The sequence below is a fragment of the Mustela erminea genome, chromosome 13, assembly GCF_009829155.1.
Source record: "Mustela erminea isolate mMusErm1 chromosome 13, mMusErm1.Pri, whole genome shotgun sequence".
Classification (NCBI taxonomy): Eukaryota; Metazoa; Chordata; class Mammalia; order Carnivora; family Mustelidae; genus Mustela; species Mustela erminea.
In genome coordinates this window covers 29951027-29970082 of record NC_045626.1, presented here as the reverse complement: position 1 = coordinate 29970082, position 19056 = coordinate 29951027, and the positions used below count along the sequence as shown (strand labels likewise).

The 19056-nt window shown below is 36.5% G+C and overlaps 1 protein-coding gene across 1 annotated transcript in view; it reads right to left on the bottom strand.

The window, feature by feature from the left end:
• RIT2 (Ras like without CAAX 2) overlaps positions 1 to 19056 on the bottom strand; it is a 394146-nt gene that overhangs the window by 230596 nt on the left and 144494 nt on the right. The window lies entirely within an intron of this gene.

Here is a 19056-nt window from a genome sequence, read left to right as displayed (position 1 = left end):
AGAGGTGAAAGTTTTGATCCAGATATGAGTCACAAATTGTTACAGAATCCAGGTGTCAGAGAAGACAACGAAGGAGAAGAGAGTGAGCTACATAGGCATTTGCCAGGACGTAGACTGTGCATCAGGGAAGCCATATTCTGACCCAAGAAAGTAAAGATGTAGAGGACAATATTTACTGGTGATCTGGGCAAACCGTATTTTGTGTCTGGGCTGTCTGATAGCCAGGGACTCTTAGGGACAATAAAGACCTGAGCTGGCCTCACCCCTCTAAATGGCATCAGTTAAAAAGTGTAGTAATTTTAGAAGATAAACATTTTATATTCATCTTAAACATACAAATGTGTATTCATCCTCCAATCTTTGACGGTGAGCCAACACACCCCTTTTTTAAAATAAGTCTGCCAAATGGAGTTATATTTTTGCACAAAACATCCATAATGCATCGTTCATGCTTTAAAGTTTTGATATCTTTAACGTGGAGCAAAAATTTAAGACACTTACAAATTCACAGTTCAGAATCATAGATTTTTAATGCCACTTCTTAATCTTGCCTATCCCTGTTTCAGTAACCATTTGAGAGGCGGGGTAGCTGAGATTCATCATTCACATACCATTTTAAAACTCTCAACTTTGCTTAAATGCTGACTGTCCTCTCTCAATATTTTATCAGTCCATGTAATTTAAATTATATCATTACAAATTATATACAACTGCGATTAACTGGTTGAGGAGCCAACATCCCCAAATCCTGATAAGCCAACTGGGGAGGGCTGAAGTGGAGAATAATTTGCCAGGATTGATCATATAATTTAGAGAGAAAGTAGGGAACACTGGTGGGTGAATTGAAGGGAGGTCTGGTTTAGAGTTCTTATTTTAACAGGTACCAATAAGAAGGTGAAGTATTCTGCTATAGGCTTTGGAAGGAAAGGGACTGCCCATTTTTACAAGACAAAAAATGGTCTATAAAGATGAATTTTTTTATAAAGCCTTTATTTCAAGAGCAGCAATTTGGAGATTTTGAAGTTTTATAAACTTAGATCTACATTTGTTTTTAAATGTGGTTTTGTTATAGCATTTTAGTGATTTTCATCTGTCATTCTACATAGGGTGTAAGGTTGAGATCTGTTATGTTACAAAATTTTTAGAAACTTATTGACCATCACATTAGCATTCTAATGCCTAAATATGCATTCAGAGACAAGAATGACCTTGTAGATGGCTCCATGTGCTGGGGTAAGGATAGTTTCTGATTAGCAAAGCAGTATCAGCAAGCCAGGAGTGAGTAAGTAGGATAATAAACCCTATGCTCAGAGTACCTAAATAAACTAGGAGTATCTGTCATCAAAATTATAGAAGAGTCTTTATAACAAGATTATCTTTTAGAACAATATATAATTTGAACATGAAAAGTACTAAATGTCAGACCATGGCTAGTGTATCATGATAGGGTCAGGTTTTTGTTTGTTTTTGTTTTTGTTTTTGTTTTTTAACTGTGAAATAGTTCCCTGAAGTTTATTTCTCTATCTTATTTCTACATCTGAAATAACTCTGAATTTGTTATTTCTTTCCATCCAGTTAGCCAGACTGTGATCCTTCATTTGGAATTCTGTAAAGGTCTCTTAAAGATCTATGTTTACCATGTCTCCTTACAGTTCTTACTCTATACTATACCAAAGTGAACATTTAAAAATACAACCTGATGCAAACCCTGTCAAAATACCAACTTTTTTTTCTTACAAATCTAAAATAATCCTCAAATATGTATGAAACCACAAAAGGCCCTAAATAGCCAAAGAAATCTTGAAAGACAACAAACCTGGAGGTATCACAATCTCAGATATTAAGATATACTACAAAGCTATAGTAGTAGGCTCTAGCTACTACCAGAACAGGATGATACTAGAACAAAAATGGACACCTAGACCAATGGAACAGAGAGCTCAGAAATAAACCCATGCTCATATGCTCATTTAATCAATGATAAAGTAAGCAAGAATATAGTCTCTTCAACAAATGGTGCTGGGAAAACTGGACAGCTACATGCAAAAGAATGAAACTGGCCGCATTTTGTATACTGCACACAAAAATAAACTCAAAACTCTTACAAGAAAATATAAGGAATTTTTTTGGACATTGGCCATACATTCATTTTTTTAGGTAAATCTTCCTGGACAAGGGAAACAAAAGCAAAAATAAACTATTAGGACGGTACCAAAACACAAAGTTTTGCACAGTGAAGGAAGTCAACAAAACAAAAGGGCAAACTACTGAAATAAGTCTGCAAGTAATATGCACAATAAGGGGTTAATATCCAAAATGTATAAATAACTTGAATAACTCAATACCCCCCAAAATAGTAATTAAATTAAAAAATGGACAGAGGACCAAATAGACATTTTTTCCAAAGAAGACCTACAGATGGCCAACAGAAAGGAAAGATGCTCAACATCATTAATCATCACACAAATGCAGATTAAAACCACAATGAAATATCACTTCACACCTGTTAGAATGGCTAAAATAAAAAACACAAGAAATAAGTGGCGGCATGGATGTAGAGGAAAAGGAAACCTCATGTACTGTTGATGAGAATGCAAATTGGTGCAGCCATTGTAAACAACAGTATGGAGAGATTCTTCCAAAAATTAAAAATAAAATTACAATATGATTCAGTAATTTCACCACTGGGTATTTACCCAAAGAATAAGACAGCACGAATTTTGATAGGATAAATGCACCCATATGCTTATTCCAGCACTGTTTGCAATGGCCAAGATACGGAAGCAACCCAAATGTCCATCAATAGATAAATGGATAAAGATCTCATCTCACACACACACACACACACACACACACTCTCTCTCTCTCTCTCTCTCTCTCTCTCTCTCCACGTAATGGAATATTTTTCAGCAATAAAAAGGAATGAAATCTTGCCATTTGCAACAACATGGATAGACCTGGGGGTGTAACACTATATGAAATAAGTCAAAGAAAGGCAAATACCATATGATTTCATTCAAGACACAAAGTTTAAAAAAAAAAAAAACAGACTCAAATACAGAGAACAAACTAGTAGTTGCTGGGTGTGGGGTGCAGGGAGATAGATGAAGGGATGGGTGAAATAGAAAAAATGTTGGACAACCCTGATTACAACTGCTGAATTTGACTGGCTTAAAAAAAAAAAAAATACAACACTGACTTTGTTACTCTTCAGCAACAACTTTTAGTACTCTTGAAAAAAATTCTGAATGATTAATTTGCCTTGGTATAAGCAGACCGACTTCATTAGCCCCACTTTGTCACATAGGTGCTCTCACATGTGACCTCTCTGGGAAGTCCTGGACCCCTTAGTTTGCAAACCTACCATCGTCTCCCCTGCAACAGACCACCTCCAACTAGCCAAATTCCATGCCTGGCATAGTGCCCCCTGCCTTCTATCTGCCTTGTGAACTCAAACTTAAATCTCAATTTAAAGCATTCACTCAACCCTCCACATTAGGCTGGATTTTCTCTGAATAGTTGCAGTTCCTTTAGTTTGCAATTTTTCATCTGTTTTCTGCACAGAACCAGGCTCCATGAGGTCAGAACCCATCTCTGCTTTGCTCATCCACTTCCTCGGTCCAGTTGCATATGTTAACAATGTAGTCTAATAACCAACATTTTCTGATTAAATCCATTATTTGTATTGTTTACAAGATAATTTGGGGTCTTATTGTTTGACTGTGTAATTGCTAGAATTAAAAACTTCAGGGAATTTGTTAATATTCAGACAGTCATTTTAAGACAATCACTAAAATACTTTTATAGCATTTTAAAAAGTTAAAGTGACACCTCATTTCTGGTCAAGGATTAAAAAATACACATATACCATATATTCTAAGATATGTATCTTTTTCATATATAATACGTATATAAAATGAGAATATGACAAGTATTACATCATTGTTCTTATACTCTACAGTTGAACAACCGTCACTGTAGATCTTCAACAGACACTAAATTTAAGATGACAGCTTTGTGGCTTATTGGAAATTTTCATACATCAGTCTACTCTTTGGGATTTACAGGTTAAGAAGCAGTTTATTTATTTTGAAGAAAGCGTAATTGAATGCTGCTATTTTCCTAGCAGGCCATAAGGACAAATCATTTGTTAGATTTAGGTCATGTACTTTGTTTAAGATTAAATCATGTGATAAAATTGTTGCACTAATAAAAGTTTATAATTTACTTTTACTATGAGCCACTCCTTAGAGGTTTACTTGTTCCAAAGGGAATCAATAATCTAGTGAAGACATTATAGCTTTTAGAGGATAACTGAGCCATTTAACTTATGCCTACATGGACTTCTAAGAAATTTCTGAGACGATGACTATGCATGTGGACCCCTTGAAGCACTCAGCTGGTATCTCTTCACTAATGTAAATTTAGCAAGTCAATTTCCAAGAAAAAGTGGAGGAGGCTCTGCACACTACCAAGCAGATACTGAGACCGAACATAATTTTAAAAAGCAAATGGTATCAACAAATAATTAGCAAGTGCTTTTCTATCGATTAATTGGAATGTCCCAAACCCTGTTCAAGCTTTGCTCTTCTGTGAGAGATTTCTAAAATCTCTCTTCAAGAATCTTCAAAAGGGTTCACTCTTCTGAGGATTACCACAGATAGAAATTTAAGAATTGCACAGAAATTTGTATTACCTAACATCATAAACAAACCTACATGGGCAAAAATCCTTAGAAGGCATGTGCAATTCTGAAGGTTTGGGGCAAATTTTTTGAGTTATTGCCAATGTATGCAGTAGTACTCAAAGGATCAAGAGTCCAAGCTGATGTATAACACCAGCTCTATAATATTAAGCTATGAAGGTACTCCCCGGGCTAATTTTCTTAACAGATCCTCTACCTGTGGCATAAGCTAGCACATATTCATCAAGATCATATACAGTTTACTATTACCAGCAAATATGTTGATTGTGTTTTTTTCCAGGCAAGGCATTGCTCATCATGCCCTGAGTATAGCAAATTCTTTGTGTTATTGGGCATGCTTCTCAAAATATCACATCTGCATGTTTTTAATGAATCACCTGTCTCCAAAAGTTTAACATTTAAAATTACTTTGTAGTTTTTTTTTGTTTGTTTGTTTATTATTTATGCTCCTGAAATTTCTCAGTACATCTTACTTAGAAAGTCTGATTTATAGGATTCCAGATGCATTGCCATATTTCAAAACTATGTTATGCATGGGTTGCACAGCTAATAGAGCTTTGGGGATTATTTTAAAAGTCATTCTGACTTATAAGGTTTATACATAAAAATGAAAAAGCATAAATGTTATAGTCACTATATACTCACCAATAGAGAGTTTACTCCAACTCTCTATTATGAAAAGCAATTCAAGAATTTCAGTTTTCTCTGGTGACCCCAATCTGCCTGGCCTTTCTTCCCTGAAAGATGAGTAAATGGGGGCACCTGGACGGTTCAGTTGGTTAAGTATCTGCTTTCAGCTCAGGTTAAGTATCTGCTTTCAGCTCAGGGTCCTGGGGATCCTGGAGGTCCTCTGTTTGTGCTTGCTCACTCTCTCCCTCTCAAATAAAATCTTTTTTAAAAAGATGAATAAATGTCCGGTTAGAAATATTGTTAAAGCTGTTACCAGTGACTGCAGAAGTGAAGTTTTGAAAATGACTACACAGTTTATTGGGGGACATATAAACTCAGGTTCAACATAGGAATTATTAATCCCTAAAATGATTATATACATACTGAGAATTCTCATCAAAACCTAGCTAAAGCTATTCAAGCCAAAGGGAAGCTTATGTTACTACTACCCACCCCACTGCCCTGCTGTCTGTCCCTCAGTTGTGACCACACATTTGTAGTCCAGTACAAGATCAACTTCAGAGCAAACACGGTGCCTATGACCAAGTCAAGAGAATAATTGTGGCACCATCAAATCCATTGTCAACATATTTGACCACATACATGATTTGACCCCAAGTTTTATAAGGATATCCCTGGGGCCACCACCCATATCACTATTTAGGTTACATTTCCTATGGTCTCACCAGCGCCACAAAGTGAAAGAAGCAATAAATTCTTTGTTAACCACCACAACTACTAGAATGAAGTCATCTAATAGTGTGATATCAGTATATGGAAGAGCTTCCCCAAATGGTATTCATGATGATTAATTTTAGGTCTCAACTTGACTGGGCTAAGGGAGGCCTAGATACCTGGGTTTATCTCTGAGGGTGTTTCCAGGAAGATTAACATTTGAATTGCTGAGCTGAGTAAAGCAGATGGCATTTCCCAATGCAGTTGGCATCATCCAACCTATTGAGGGTCCAAATAGAATATAAAGTAAAGAAAGGATGAATTCATTCTGCTTCAGCTGGGATAGTCATCTTTTGCTCCCAGACACTGGAGATCTTGGTTCTTGGGCTTTTGGACTCATATTGGAATGTACACCATCAGGGGGACCCAGTTCTTAGACTTTTGGGTTTGAATTTACACCATAGACTTTCCTGATTCTCCAGCTTGCAGACAGCATATTGTGGGATTTCTTGGCCTCCATAACTGTGTGAGCCAATTACTGTAATAAATTTCCCCTTACCCATATCAATATTGATATTTTTATTGGTTCTGTTTCTCTGGAAAACCCTAACTAATATATTCTCTCAGAGGGGAGAGATGACAGTCATTTCACACAGCACTGGCACCAGACTTCCTATAAATGTATTGGTTCCATTGACTTTCTATAGTTTAGTGAAAAGATGCTCAACTGAATTTAGCTCATTATAGTTGTTTAGATAAAAATGACTTTCACTTATGTCATGTCTATTTTTCATGGCTCTGTAACAGCATTTTCTCTCTCTCTTTAGGTAAAAGACTGAAGTAGAGAAACGTTTAGGAGTAAGCATTAGTAGTTATAAAGGCAGACCTATACCACATTTATACATGAAATCTGCCCCAAATAATATAGTTATTCTACAAGGAAGCATTTTGGTTTTCCCAGAACAGCAACTTGGTTTTGAAATCAAAGTTGAACATCTGCAAAGAAATGTAATAGCATTTTATCGTAATGGGGGCTTTCCTGTATTATGGTTGGAAAAGAAAAAAGTGGAAAGGGGAATCCATTTAAATGGTTTTAAAACTATTTCCATCCTTTGTGGAACTCAGCTTATGAGCCATTAAAAATATTACTGATAAAACGCATTTTGAATTTCCATTAGGTATCTTAGCTTTCATTTGAAACTTGAATTGATTCAGGATGAGAGAACAGCACTTTTGGATAATAAGCTGCAAGAACCCAGAGAACTGTCAGAGCAACTCACAGAAGTATTATGTTTAGGTATGAAAGTGTATTTATCTGAAGAGCCTTTGGGAGTTGAAAGCTTTGCTTCAAAGATGAAAGCAGGGTGCCAAATTTTTGGTTTAGGAGCCTGGCAGGAAAAACACGTCTTTTGATTTCTTAGTGATACTAAAGATACTGTAGTGGGTGAACTCATCATTTAGTTTCAAACTACCAGTCTAAGAGACCCCCTATAACTTTCAGTAATCGCTAAATGAGGTGTTCATTATCATTTTAATTTGTATTAAAAAGAATTCAGAATTTAGAAGACGTTTGGAATACAGATAAAGAGTCTTGAGGATAATTCTATTAAGTGGATCCTCATCAAATTCCATTGATTAGAAGTTTCTTACTTTGAAGACACTTAACAGCTTTGGGGCAATGTATTTTCTAATTCTTTTGGTCACAGTTTGTCTCCAGTTGCTTATGGAAGCCAAAATCAGCAGGCTATTTACCAGTAGTTGGTCCTAAGAATAACCCAAATTCTTTGAATGACAGCAGCTCTGCTGCTTAATTGCAGAATTGATTTCTAATAGAGAAGTTTGGTTCCCCAAACTCCATCTGTTTCTGAATTTCAAATGAAATGCAACACACTTATTTTTCCAGAGCTTTTAAGGATTCTAAGGCATGAGAACAGGTTCAACAGAAAATAAGTTCACTGGGAGTCTTGAACAAAAAAAAAAAACACAAAAAAACCAAAACCAAAAAACAAAAACAACAACGACAACAAAAAGCTGGATTGATCCTTTTCTTCCCTACTTGATTAAAAACAAAACTCATGAGACACTAGACAGTGACATAAGACATGGTCCTTCACTGAAAGATTGTTTAATCTTACAGAGGAAACTGGCCTAATTTTGATATATTAACTATGAAGTATATAAGGGCTACTGGCATTTCCCAAGGGATTTTCTACAGGATTCTGTTTACCATACTGAAGAGCCATAGTCACACCGGCCAAATTCATGTCCTTATTTCTGGATAAGTTTTCTTCCCCTTATTATATGTTCCCAATGTGCCAACCTGGGCCTTCGAGTATAGAAATATGACCTACATGGAAACACCAAGCTTATTCCTTTAAGAGCCTTGATTTAGTTTCAAAAACCCAATTTTCTATTTCCTTTGGAAACCGCTTAAAAGCAGCTGAACAAAAATCAAAATGGCTGCATCAATGCTTCAGTGAGGCTCGATTATAAAGTAACTTGTTTTTCTATAGCAAAGTGAAAATGACATTAGCATAACATACATTGACACTATTCTCTTCTCTTCTGCAAACCTCCTCTCCTCAGCCTTTTGTTTCAGGAACGTGAAGAGGACTAACCAGGCTGGCAGCACACACCATCCCTGTCCCAACTGGCTAGGTCTTGTATTTTCCTATAAAACTCCCCTGCCCCTTTCTCCTGGAGGCCTCACAGCCTGCTGCAGCCTCTTTGTCCTGCCTCCTTTGCCAGGCAAAGCAATAAAGCTATTGTTCCTCTTTATCCTAAACTCTGTCTTCCCCTGTTGTATTTTGTCTCCCAAGCACAGAGGTTGATTTTTGATAATTTTCCTCTGATTCCCGTCCCTTGCAGTTTTCTTGATTTTGCAAGAACATAGAAAAAAAGTTTAGTATAATCTTGCTATATTCCTTAAAAAAAAAAAAAAATCAAATCAAAGGAAGTTTTTCTAATACCTTTGGTTTTATCATCATTTATCAAAATTATCTACTCCTAGAAGGTTTATGTTGTTAGGCATTATCATCCACTTGTTTTTAACAAATTCAGTTGTTAGAAGTTATGTGTATAAATACATCGCTCATGAAATTAACAACTTATTGGGAGAAGCCCTCCTGTGTTCTTTCTCTGCTTATCCTTTTGCCTGAGAAAAACAGTTACTTTTCATTCTTAAACTTAATTGAGAATTACTTTAATGACACATTAGTGATTTTCTCCTAACAAATCAGGTATCTCTTGCTTCTACTGCTAAATTGCAAGTTTCTTAAAAGCAAGAAACATTTCTGAAACTTGCTCCAATCTGTCATAGCTACTAGCACTGTTGAGAGCATGAGCAGTGTTCCATACATAGTAATTTACTGTTGAATGCATGAAACAGTTTTGAGAACAGAATGATAGAGCACAAATATTAAAAAAAAAAAAACCCTAATCTAAGTTGTTTTAAGAATGTGAAGAGAGTGATTCAGTGACAATATTTGTCTAATTCTACATATCCCACTTATGCTGGAAACGGGAAATATACAGGTCATATGCCCAAGTGTTTCATTCATTTTTTCAACACTTATTGTTAAACTGGGTCTCTCCTTCAAGATATAGATGTACAGGAGTTATAGCTAGTGGTATGGTCTGATCCTATCATTCCTGCTGATTTGATCATTCATAGAGATGTCAGTGGGATGCAATATTGGTTTTAATTTATATCTAAATCTTTTCCTAATGGACTAATATACTGAATGTAACTCAAGGAAAAAAACTGCAAACAAATACCCTTGACATTTAGAATTAGGGAAAATAAACTCCTTTGCAAAATGTTATAAAATATATAAAGGACTAACAAACTCCTATACCATGGCATTCTTTTTCCTTAGATTTTTCCTTGGTTTTACCATGTTGACTTTTTGATTCATTGTTCTTGTCAGTTTCCCATACTGGTAGTTTTCAACTAAGATTCTTTTAATCAAAATATAATTAGTACTGTCAAAAAAGTGATAAAATGCTCATAGTGAGCATTACCAATCATAAACAGTTTAATAAGTGTCCACAGAAATGGCTTTAAGAGGCAGCAGTGTAACCACATCACTGCCGGATTTCCAAATGACTCGCAGGCACAGCACAAGGTTCACTCTAATGGTGGCATTTGAAAGCCACATGACCTTGGATAAGCCAATTACCTTTTCTGAACACTAAGACATGTGACCTCTAAAACCCCTTCTAATTTTAAATGTTCACAATTATAGTCATTACATAGGGATTGGGAATAAATAATTAGGGACTGACAAGATTCTACTAAGGACTATTCTTCCATTTGCACCGTCCCCAGTAGTAATTATAGGATGCAGAGCTCCACATTGTCTATGACAAAAGTGGAATACTAAAGGAAATTCTTTGAATGATGAGGTCACTGAATGACAGCCTGCTTTTCAGCTATTTTTATCAAAAGTACACTTTAGAGAATCTTGGTACTCATTTTACTTAGTACATTTAGGCTAAGTATGTATCTTTTTTTTTTTAATTTGGCAGGTTTGGATTTGAAATTGCCAAGTTTCAGCTAAAAATATAAATGATAAATACAAATCTTAATGTTCCACATATCACATTGGTGAGTAATTAGATGCTTACAACATGGTTTAATAAGGAACACTCACTATTTATAAGAGAAAGCTAAAGAGGTGCTATGATTAAAGACACAGCAATGAAACTTAACATGTCTTTCCTCAGTTCTGAGCCCAGATTCTTTTTTAAATATGTAAAAAATAAAAGGGCAAGCTCTTCAAGATCAGGAACTATAGTGATATTGTTTCCTTTGTCTTTATAAAATGATTAATCCAGTGTTGGATTATTGATTCAATTGATGCCCAATTTTAATCATGTTAAAAATGAGGTATGTAAATAGATATATACAGACTGTCTCGCCATTTCATTTCATATACATTGAATTACTAAGGACTTCGTTGTGGCTCTGTATCTTTTACAGATTTTTATACAATTCATGGTCTAGCTATTCTCTCATGTTAACAGAAATTTATATTTAGGACTTTAAAAAATGGTCATCTTGTAGAAGCTTTTTAGATCATATTTTCTTTAGCATAAATCCAAATTATTGGTAATTTTTGATAGTTTGTTATTTATGTTATTATGTTATTTAATACCATTGTACCTAGCTATAGAAATGCTTGTCTTTACATCAAATGATCCCAGATTTACATGTTTCTAAAATATTACATTTCATCTTGTATTTTAAAATAATTTTCTTTTGCTTCTAAATGATATAGATTGTCAGTTTTCCTTTTTCAACTATAAAAATATTTACTTCCAGAAACACATTTCTAAAATTTTATTTCTAAAAGTATTAGAGGAAAAAATCAACCAGCTTGTATTGTATCTGCCTCCAACAACAAAGAGATGGAGACTGAGAATCTCTCTCATGATGAGAAAGATCTTAAAGAATATAGGAAATTTATTCCATGTTTCTGTTTTTGTTTTGTTTTTCTTTGTTTTTTGTTTTGTTTTGTTTGTTTGTTTTAACATTTGGTTTGGCTATTACAAGTCATGTTTTGTTTCTGCTTTATGTTCTTATTTGCATAGGGATTTGCTTTCCTGGCTTGCATATTGACATCACAAGTAGGTTGTTGTTTTGTTTCTTTTTTTTTTTTCCACCATGGTAAGTACACTCTTTAATTCCCTGTCCCCAATTTCCCCCATCCCTCCACCTACCTCTCCAACAAGTGGTTTTGTCATCACCTTTTAGAGCTATTTCATTGGAAAAGGAAGCTAATGGTTTATAGTTTGGATGAATATATAAATTATCATCCAAACAGCATTTTTGAGGAAAAGACAATGCTAAAAAACAATTAACAAGCAACCGATTCATCTACACCAGCTACCAATAGGAAGGTCCTTGGAAAATTAGGGTTCATGGCTTTTCCATTTATAATAATACTCGTAGTGAATTGTTTTCAAGTGTCTCAGACCCAACACAGTCAATCACCATGACTTGGGCCTGTTTTCCCAAAACCAAAATCTATGATCAAGCTGTATTAATTCAGGACATAAGTCTGGTTGCGAGCATACACTCATTTATATTTAAAACTGGGTTGACCTTTGCTCATTCTCTTAATGCTGTTGCTGATAATATCAGTTTTTACTTTAATCTCTATGTTTTTGTGTATTTTAAAATATTTATTTTGCTTTTTCTTCATGTATTTCTGACTACTATGGTAACCTCTTAAGAATGAGCCTTATTGGATGTGAGGGCGATCTGGCTGCGACATCTGTCACCCCATTGATCGCCAGGGTTGATTCGGCTGATCTGGCTGGCTAGGCGGGTGTCCCCTTCCTCCCTCACCGCTCCATGTGCGTCCCTCCCGAAGCTGCGCGCTCGGTCGAAGAGGACGACCTTCCCCGATAGAGGAGAGGACCGTTCTTCGGTCAAGGGTATACGAGTAGCTGCGCTCCCCTGCTAGAACCTCCAAACAAGCTCTCAAGAATGAGCCTTATTTCTAGAGTTATGATATTTTATTTAAAAAGTAATAAAGAGAAACCCCACTAAAGTGCAGTCAGGAAGCTAGAAAGAGGAGCCATATCACCAATGTCAGTTACAGGAAGAATGGTCTATTCTAGACCCCAACAGAAGAATCAACAGGAAAGAATCATCCATTATAGGCTTTAACAGGGGAAGATGTACACTGAATCTTCTATAAGAAATCAACTACCTCTGCACCTTGGCCAATGACAAACCATCATCACCCTAAACTCTGGCTTTTCACCAGTAAACTTGCATTCAAAACAACCCCTCTCAGCTTCATCCTTCTCCGTAAAAAGTAACATTCCTCTCCTTTGTTGGACTTGTCAATGGTTTTGCCATAATTGCATATTCTGACTTGCAATTCTCTGCTATTCCTGAGTAAACTAATTTCCAGTGGTAAAATACATCTTTGTTTTTGCTTTAATTTTATTTATTTATTTTTTATTTTGAAGGCTAACATTATTTAATGATCAGAAGTAGGATCCAGAGATGACCCCCAATAACTAAAGATAGTTAGCAAACAGGTTTTGGTACCCACAGAGCCTATTGAGCTCACTGCTTTCTTCGAGCTCAGCTCTGTGCATTTTGAACTCTCCAGGCTTTCCTCAGCATCTGTTTCAAGGCTTTACCATTTCTGAGAATGCACCTTATACCTTTGGTCTGACTCCTATTTGGGACTGGACTATTCCTGTTGGAACTGTGCCGGCCTTTGGTTCAATTCCTTTGGAAGTGGGCTATTCCTGTTGAAACTATGATGTTTAGGATTTTTTTTTTTTCACCTCTAGAGAAAAACCCACCTCCATACTGGGACCCTAGCAAGATTGTTGTTTAAATATTATAATCTCCTCCTGATTTGCACTTTTTAGAAGATTTATTTACTAGAGAGGGAGAGAGCATGCACACAAGAGAGAATACGGGGAAGGGCAGAGGGAGAGAGAATCTCAGGCAGACTCTCCACTAAGCATGGAGCCTGATGTGGGGCTTGATCCCACAACCATGACCTGAGATCATGTCCTGAGCCTAAACCAAGAGTTGGATGCTTAACTGACTGAGCCACCCAGGTGGCCCCTGATAGGCATTTCCAACTAAATGAAACAACCCAACCAAAGTAGAACATCAATGACCATTTTGGGGATTTTTTTTTTTTTTTAATCTCTTCGCCCTTAGTTCTTCTGCCCCTACTCATTTAGGGGGTAAAGATTTCTTAGAAAAATATGCCAGAATTCTTCTCTCTCAAAAGGAAAAATAATTCTACAATTTGACAATAGTAATCAAAATAGCCAACTGGGTGAATTAAGTGAAATTTCAACATCTTTTACTTGCTTAGTCTGACAGCTTTGTAGTGGAGTCTGGGGATACTGATCATTTGTCCTTATTGGATCAGCTACCATCCTTGATATGGGCAAGATTTTTTTTTTTTTAAAGATTTTATTTATTTTTTTGACAGAGAGAGATGACAAGCAGGCAGAGAGGCAGGCAGAGAGAGAGGAGGAAGCAGGCTCCCTGCTGAGCAGAGAGCCTGATGTGGGGCTCGATCCCAGGACCCTAGGATCATGACCTGAGCCAAAGACAGTGGCTTAACCCACTGAGCCACCCAGGCGTCATATGGGCAAGATTTTTAACTGGCATTGACAGAATCCATACTGCGCCTTCCATCAAGATTCAAATAGACACCTCAAAACCTCTTCCCAGAATTAATAACCTATAAATAAAGAAACCCTTCAAGGCATCAACCCCATGATATAAAATTGCAAGGCTCAGGACTTCATTATGTCCTACACTAGTGCTACAATATCACTCTTACTTGTGAGAAAACCCAGCAGCCAAGGATGGAGGTTTGCCCAGGACCTCTGAGAAACAAATGACCTTGTTATCCCTTGACACCCTGTTGTTCCTAATGCCCATTTGCTATCAGAATCCATTTGAACTGAAAGTAAAATTTTCACATAACTGATTTATGCAATGCATTTTAGTATTCTAGTTGATAAAGATAACTGGTATCTTTTTACTTTCACTTGGGAGGAATGGAAATACACCTGGACAGTAATGTCCCAGGGGTTCACAGTCTCTTTTTCACAAACCCTAAAAGCAGATTCGGAGGATATTGAGTTTTCTGCAGGCCCTATTTTGTTATAGTAAATAGATAATTTGATTCTCTCTACTGTCCTTCTGAAACCTCTTCAAAGAAAGGCAGCATCTATCTATTAAAACTTTTGGCTTTAAAGAGACACAAGTTCCTGAAAAAAATTAGTTTGCTCAAACTCATGTTCGATGCTTAAGCTGCCTGACTCAGAGCAAGGACTACATTTGGACCCAGACTGACTTCATTGCATCCTGAACTTCCCCAAACCTAAAACTAAGTGCAAGTTAATGAGGTTTTCTTGAGGGGCTAGCTGTCAAAATTGGATTGCAGGCTTCTCTCTTATGGCTCAACCTCTGCCTGCTGTATGGAAAGAAATGATGTACCTGATTCTAGGATATGGAAAGATCAGGAAGACAGCTTTTGGGACTTCAAAGAAAAGCCTAATAAAGCTCCCTCAGACATCTTAATTATCAACTGTCTCTTTTCCTCTTTATATGTGAAGAAAAGGAATATTTTGGAGTACTCACCCAAAAACATTCAGACCATCATTAACCCACAGAATATTGTCACATAGGGCTATTCCCCTCACTTGAGAGCCATTCCTGACACTATCTTTTTAGTTAGGTTCACTGAAGAAATAATCATGGCTATGCCCTTTAACCACTCTTGTATTTTCATCAAGGGTAAAACTGTAAAGATTTATACTTATTGTCTCTATGCCTTTGGGATAGTTCATGACTTTAGAATGCTAGGAAACATGAGCATTTTCTTATCTAGAGGGGGGATAAAATTAAAGATAGCTCCTTTATCCAAAATTTACTAGGTGTCGTACTTTTGCTGGCTGCTCTGGCTATTAAGTGTTCTGGGCATTCCAGACTCAATTCTCTAGAGAGAGACCAAAAGAAACCATCGCACTGTTATTTCCACCAAAAGCATGCACTCCAGGAAACTAATAGCCAAACCTCTGTTGCGGTTCAAAAGGATGTTCTCCCAAATGGATAACTTGGAAAAATTGACAAGAGATACCCAACAATTGGCCCCAGAGAAGGACTAACAGTATTGGCAATCTAGTAATTGTTCATTCAATAAAAAGACAACTCTGGTTTGAATCTAACAATTTGGCCCTATGAGAAATTCTAAAATTCTCACTATTTACCACTATACCTTTGGCATTAAACCATTAGCTTACTGACAATAACATTCTTAAACCAATATTGGTGGGAGAATATTAATAAGGAAACAAAAAATCCCTACCTCACTTGTCCCATCTGTTTAGATTACAATCAAAGAAATCCTGTTCACACAAATGGGTTTCATACAGTTCCTCCTATCTTATTGTTACAAATATGCTTTAGTAATGGCTTGTGTTTTCCCCCCTCCAACTGGACTGTAATTTTCCCTTATAGACAGGCCACTGCTTCTTCGGTGGCTAAAATTCTTTTATTAGAAAAGATGAACCCTACCTGGGGAATCCCTCTTAAACTCTACAGTGATCAGGGAACCAATATTAGTGTTCATGTGCCTTGACAATGCTGTGTTGTTTGGCTGGTATGACAACATTTTCATTGTACATATTGTCCTCAATCTTCAGAGTCAAATGCACTACCAAGACTCAACTTGTAAAATCTGTAGACCTCCCTAAATACCCTGGCCAAAAGCATTGTCATTCATCTTTCTAAATCTCAGATTTACTCTGAAACTCACTCTCACCCTTTGAGATAATCTCAAGATGTCCAAAGGACTTGACCCCCAATTCTTTTGACACACAGTTAATACAAATATACTTAAACATTGTAAAGGTCTAATTGCTTCTGTGAGGAATAACCCACCACCCTTTACCTAAGAAATCTTTACTCAGTGTAGACTTTAACACTTTAAACATCACACCTTGCAACCTGGAGATCTTGTCTATTGAAAAGACACCTCCATGAAAGATTCTTTCGAACCTCACAAGAAGGGCCCTTATCATGTATTGCTAACTGATCCTTGTGCTACCAAACTCTTGGTATAGAGTTTGGAATAGATTCTTGGATTCTTGCGACCCATCTAAAGAAAGCACCAAACTCTGACCGGACCTATATACCATCTGGTCAAAGTAAAAATTTCCCAGAATTGAAGCAGCAGACAGCATCTGATGAGAAAGCTTCCCCAACATGTCCAAACCAGGTCTGTCTGCTTTTTCCTTACTGTTTGCTTCTATCTTTTTTGTGGAAAGAAACTGCTCTTCTTCACATTTCCCAAATCCTTGAGAAAGGGGGAATCTTCTCCCCCCTCCTCCCAACTGTAACCTTTCAGAATCCACATCATGACCCTGTGACAATTTTCCACTTGCTTTTTTCTGAAGGGTTAGAAGGGTTAGAAGGGCCAGAATTCACAGTCTTTCATCTGAACTATTATCTGACTGGATCGTTATCCAAATTTGCAAATGTATAGGCTGTATTATTGGTTAACATTTGTTTCCAACATTTTTTGAGATACTAATTTAATATATCCTTGAATGTTTGCTATTTTTCAAATTAGTTCATCAGGTATTGCTTCATGTTTGTACCTGTACTCTGTCTTTCCAAATGCACTTGGTTAATTCTTTCAGTGAACTCTTGCAGTATTTACTCTTTTGCTTTCAGTGCCTGCTTTAATCTGGGACTTCCAGGAGGCAAATGTGACTCTAGGCTTTCCTCCATAAGAACCTTTCTCCCCTAAATTGGAATAAACGCCAATAAATATTTTCAGCTGGTTACTTTCTGATCTAGGATCCCAGGTTAGAACCTTCAGACAATTTGGGATTGTTTTCTTACTTCTGTTCTGTATAATTACTTTAAGTTTTCTACTTTGATACCTGTCAAACTTTTGTAAAAATGATGTACCCAATAAGGTGATCTTCAATGTTTATGATCTTAATAAATATGGACTATGGATGGGAAGTACCTGAACGTTTTCCCTCTTTACCTCCCTTGTCATCTATACATGGTCATAAGTGGTTTCCAACTGCTTTTGCATTTACCTTCTTATGTAGAACATGACAACCAAAAAAGTCCTTTCTGGCACTGAGGGATAATACCACTAATGTGGTAGAAAACCTGCATTTTGATCAGTGATGGTTCCAGAGAAAGATCTTGATCAAAAGTGGCAGGGCTGGGGGAGGATGGAAAATTATCAGAGAAGCCTCACTTAAGTAGAGTTAGGAGGCCAGAGGGTGGCCCATACCACTCAGGATCAGTTACAGGAAGAACTGAGTATCAGTAGGACAGAAATAACAAAGACCTCAACAAGAAAATATATACATTGAATCTATAAGAAATGGACTACCCTTGCAACTCAGCCAATGAGAAACTATCATCACCCTGAACTGTTGGCTTTTAACAAAGGACTTTCCTTCAAAACACCCCCTCCCAACTTCCTCCTTCTCTATAAAATAACATTTGTTTGTTAGGCTTGCCTATGAGTCAGCAGCAGTGAGGAGGAGGACACAAGAGCGGATATTAGAAGGACAGCAGAAGTCTCTAGACTTCCTTAATGCCAGGTTGGCTGACTACAGAGTTGGTTAGGGGCTAAACCAAATACAAGGTTATAATGACATTCCTTATTGCTTCAGAATATATTAATATAGGAGGTAGCCTGGTATTGGGAGAATGCATAGGTCTAGGAAGTTGCATTGACTGGATATATTAGCACACCAAAAAAATAAAGTTTGAAGTGTTTGGAGGACGATTAGTTTTATTATTTATAATAAGGATGATTCAATACATTTATAATTAAACCTGAACTTATTTTGTTTCACTTAAATCCATGTAAAAATATTTTTAAGCTCTTCTTCTGTTTTTGACTGACTTTTTTTGTATTTAGGTCAGAACAAAAAATAATTCAGGCATCTGACATAACCCACTACCAAAGTTTCTGTATCTCTGCTATACTGCTTATCACAATTTGCTGCATATTTAGTATTCTTCTACTGCCCCAAATCTCAAGAATTTTAAGAACAGAGGCCCAATTTTATTCCATTCTGCTTTTAAAGATTTACTTCTTTGAAGGGGGTGGGGGAGAAAGAGCACACAAGTTGGGGAGGGGCAGAGGGAAAGTGAGACTCTCAAGCAGACTCCCCCCTGCGCTGAAATTGAGTTAGACACTCAACTAACTGCATTTTCTTTATGTAGGATAGTATTTCGTATATACTAAGGGATTAGAAACAAAGTAAGAAAGAGCTTGAATAAGAGTATAGGTAGACTATGGTAATAGCTGGCTCAATAGCTTGCTGTTGTTTTAGTTCAATCATTTAACCTCTATAAAACTTAAATTTTTTATTTATGAAATGAGTAATAGAGTTATTTTCAAGGAATCTGCGACCAATAGTTAGAAACTATAAAGAGGAAAATTTAATCTCATTGTAAGAAC